We start from the raw sequence: 4,878 nt of genomic DNA, 5'->3' as shown, positions 1-4,878 counted from the left end.
TTTAACTGTAAAAATGTTTTCCCAGTTTGTTGCTTCCCTTCTATACGAAGAGAAAGAATTAATGGTGTCTAAGTAGAGATTGAAGTACAGTTGTTTTTTTTTTTTTTTACTTTTTTTTCTAGAGGCTTTTTTCATCTTTATTTTCTTTAACAACATGATTATTGTGGAAATGTTTTGCATGACTACACATGTATGTTGAATTGCTTACATTCTTTGTGTTGCAGGAGGCAGGGGAAGAAGGAAGGGAAAGAATCTGGAATTCAAGATTTTTAAAGCAAATGCTAAGAATTGTTTTTACATGTAACTTGGGGAAAATAAAATGCTAAATAAAAAAGAAATTGTTTTACAAATCTTAAAAAATACAAATTTTAACAATTGTTTTGACATAAGACTGGAGAAAAAATGTATGTGTGTCCCAGTTTTCCCACATTCCCTCCAACAGTTATCATTTTTTCCTGTCATCTTAGTCAATCTAATAGGTGTAAGCCAGTACCTCAGAGTTGTTTTAATTTGCAATTCTTTGCCCAAAGAGAATAAAAAAGAAAGGATTCAGCATGTACACATGCTATTTGTATACCTAATGTGATGGCAAAGAACCGGAATTCAAAAGGATGCTCATCAATCTGGAATGGCCAAACAAGACGTAGCATCTAACTGCAATGAAATGTCACTGTGCCATGGGAAACATGCAAGGAGGAAGAATGTTTCAGAAAACATTATAAGACTCATATGAACTGATACAAAGTGAAGCAAGAAGAACGGAAAAATCATTGTATATCGTAACATCAATATTGTAACGATGATCAAATTTTAAAAACTTGGCTACTTTGAACAACACAGCAAACCAAGACAATTCCAAACAGTAGTGATGGAACTTGAGAGTATAGATGGACTGAGGCAGATAGGAGTAAGAGTATGGAAAGACATACTATCAAGGATATAAGGAGTTTTAACAACTTTTTTTTTCCAATTTAAAAGGATCCCTGACTAAATCATAAGAACAAATGAGGGCAAGAATTTTAAGAGGACAGAAGAACTAGTTGATGAATATCATGACTATGATGAAACAGTACAGAGTAGTAATGTCAATTTCCCTGGATAGTCATTCTAAATAGACATATGGGAGTTGGGGATAGAAGTAGAAAGGAATTTGTTTGAGTATTCAGTACTTCAAACTCTCATCTCACTAATATACTCCTTATATGTCTATGTTTTTGTTTCTTCTTGTTTTACTTAATGGATTCCCTTCTTTTCCATATTCCACTTTTTTGATTTTTTATTTATTTAAAACTGTTTGTATCTTGAAAGTGGCTTCTTTTCATGGAATTTTTTTAGGCATTTTGATCACTCTCTTATTTGTTAAAGGCACTCCATATTTAGCAGCAGGCTTAGTAATTTTCTGTGCAGGAGCAGGAGACACAAAGATCTGTCCCTGAGCCACTCTTTTGGGTGGTATATTATTAGCTCCAAATTTGTGAAATATTCTGTGACTAAATTCTGCATTAAGCTCAGGTGCAAAATTTTTTTTAACATTTGGCTGTAAAAGTTTTCTTTTTTTATAGGTCAAGATAGATTTTATTTTATTTATTTTATTTTAATAGCTTTTTATTTACACGATATGTGCATGGGTAATTTTACAGCGTTGACAATTGCCGAACCTTTTCTTCCGATTTTTCCCGTCCTTCTCCCCACCCCTTTCCCTAGATGGCAGGATGACCAATACATGTTAAAAATAATTTTCTTCAATATGAAATTGACTGATAGTCTGTCCTTAGAATTCCTTTTAAATATATGGGAAAGTAGACAATGGAAATCATAGGAATAATGCAAGGACCAGAAGAAAAAGATCCAGAGATGATGCTCAGTTCTAGGCTTTTCATATTGCCAGTTTCAAATGCAAGTGTAAATGTACACATCTCATATAAGATACAAAGTAAAGCCCAAATGTCACTTTTATTATTATAAGATTTGTTTTCATAGACTTCAGGTGATAAATAATATGAAGTTTCTTTGCAAGCCTGAGCTAGCTCAAGGGCACTATTAAGTTCTCTAGCAATTCCAAATTTCCTCAGCTATACTGTACCACCTTTGGTTTAAAAAAATGTCCTATGACTTTATATCTTGATGAAGAAATTTTTTGTCATGCACATGTTTCAACAGTAAACAAATATGCACAAACCAGTCCACGACCTGATCTTCTGGAAACAACACACCTTTCTAGGCGTTTATTCATTTATATAAATCCCCTCCTTCACAGTAATCCATCACTATGTAAAAAGAGCCATTTTCTTCAAATGATTCCCTATATAGACCAATAGTTGGATGCTTCATATTTGCCAACACTTAAACATCTTTCCTTGTTTCTTTTCTTTCTTTACTGGACATTCCTAGAGATGTTAATTTCCTTAATAATATATTTTTTTATAATTTTCCTTAGATTTAATGGCTTTTCCAAAGGATCTTTCTGCAATCTTTTGAAGTTTATAGTATTTATCCACAGTTCTTTTTCTAAGAGATTCTTATATATGTGCAACGCAAGAAAGGAATTCTGCTTCTTGAGCCATGTTTCACTAAGACCAAATAATGTAAGGCAGGCTAGCTTCCCGGTAGCCACAGCATCCATCATCTGGCTCTTTCTGAGTTAGGGCTTCTCTAGGTTCCTTGGGTCCAGAGAACATGCTGGGCCTGCTACATCACTACCCAGGTCACACAGAGACCAAGTGACAGTAACACAAAACATGACCAGCCTGGGCCACCTCAAGCATAAGAATTAATGGAACTTTCCTTAAAAAAAATGAATAATACCTACTTAAAAGCAAAATTGGCATAATCTGTAATAGAAATGAGCCAGAAGTCTTTCCAACAGCTAGGTGACATATAAAATAGAATACCAGGCCTGAAGTTAGGAAAATTTTTCTTCAGTTTAAATTTGGCCTTGGATATTTACTAATTGTGTGATCCTGGGCAAGTCACTTAACCCTATTTGCTTCAGTTCTACCAGTAAAATGAACTGGAGAAAGAAATGCCAAAAAGAAATGCAGACCTCTGAAAGGGTGTTCTTGAATCTAAGACAGAAGGATGTTTGTAAAGTACCTACTGGGTGGGAGATAGTGGTTCTCTAAGCACATACATGATGTAATGTAACAATCTAGTTGGCGTATACTTAGGGTAATATGGTGATATGATGTTCTACAGCTGCATATGCCCAGTGTGATATGGTGATGTAGTCGTGCTAGGGTATTTAAGGGAGTGCCAGAGAGAAAGGGCTCTTTTGGCTGCAGCAATCTCAGCTACAGAGAAGACTCTGGGCTTCAGACCAGAGGCCAGACTCCATCTTTGACCAGCCACATGGCTACTTTCCTGCCTCCTTCACTCCTTTACTACTCCCAAGGCCTCAGGCTGATCCCCAGGCCCACCAGAGAGCTAGCCTGGACATTACACCAAACCACTCTAGTATCTTTGCCAAGAAAAGCCCACATGAGTCATGACCAAAATGGCTAAATAGCTATACAAAGCTTTCCAATAACATCAGGAGTGTAGCTAGACTATCCATTATCACTAGTACCACTGAATATTATACTGAAAATGTTAGCTATAGCAATAAGATGAAGAAATAGAAATAATTTCCATTTTAAGAAATTTATTTTCTTATTTAAAAATGAGGAAACAAAACTATTACTTTTTGCAGATGATATAATGGTTTTACTTAGAGAACCCTAGGAAGTCAACTATTTTTAAAAAGTAAATGAAAAAATTAACTACTTCAATAAAATTTTGACATATAATATAGACCCACATAGTCATCTTGATTTCTATATATCAGCAAGAGATAGAGAAATTCCCTTTCATGTAAGTGTGGACAATATAAAATATGTGAGAGTCTGCCTACCAGTATAACCAGAACCATATGACCTACAATTGCAAAACACACCTTTTTCATAAAGACAGATCTAAATAATTAGAGAAATATTATTTGTTCATGGGTAGGCCAAGCCAACATAATAAAAATGAAAATACCAAAATTTATTTACTTGGTATGACATCAATAAAACTGTCAGAATTGCTTTATAGTTCTAGACAAGAGAACTACAATAGAATAATAGAATTCAGCTGGAAGAACAAAAGATCAAGAATATAAATAAATTTTTAAAAATGGGAAGGAAGGTGGCCTAGAAGTACCAAATCTCAAACCATAATATAAAACTGTAATTGTCAAAATAATTTGGTACTGGTTAAGAAAGATTGATTAATGGAACATATTAGATACACAAGGATCCCTATATGAGGTCATGTAAATGAATGTGGGGGTTGTAAAAAATTTGGCAACAGAGATTTCTGACTGCAAAGACCAAAAATTAATTCAAAATCAAAAGTGTAATGAACCTGAGGTGTTTCTGGCAGCATTTATCCATGTTGCGTTGCATGACTTCATGACAGCCTTGGTTCTGAACATACAACATGCCATTTCATGCTGTGCATATACAAATGCTGCTAGACATACTTTGGCCCAGAGTCAAGACAAGAGTCACATAAAAATTTCTTGGGTGAAAATGATCACAAATGGAAAAATTTAAGAAGCCCTAATGTAGAAAAGCAAATGAGCACAATAAACTAGTATGAGAATAAGCCAAAGATTTCAGTTTGGAGGGCAAGAAATCATTTGACAAATCTCTTGGAAAAATAGAAAATAGAAACCAAGGCTGGACTAATATCTAATACTGTAGATTAATATAAGGTCAAAATAGCATGATGTAGATATAAAGGTTAGAAACAAATTAATCAAGAACAAAAGAAATTACCTATTAGATATATCAATAGGAGAAGAATTCATAACAAAATAAAGCATAGAAGGATTCCTAGGAGATAAAATAGATAATT

The 4,878-nt window shown here is 34.1% G+C and overlaps 1 pseudogene; it reads right to left on the bottom strand.

Annotated features, from left to right (window-relative positions):
* Positions 1 to 1,284: 1,284 nt before the first annotated feature.
* Positions 1,285 to 4,412, bottom strand: LOC127546512 (serine/threonine-protein kinase Nek1-like; annotated as a pseudogene).
* Between the last annotated feature and the right edge of the window lie 466 nt (positions 4,413 to 4,878).

Source organism: Antechinus flavipes, chromosome 2, assembly GCF_016432865.1.
Source record: "Antechinus flavipes isolate AdamAnt ecotype Samford, QLD, Australia chromosome 2, AdamAnt_v2, whole genome shotgun sequence".
Taxonomy (NCBI): domain Eukaryota; kingdom Metazoa; phylum Chordata; class Mammalia; order Dasyuromorphia; family Dasyuridae; genus Antechinus; species Antechinus flavipes.
The sequence above is the reverse complement of the archived record's forward strand: the minus strand, read 5'-3'. Positions and strand labels throughout refer to the sequence as shown.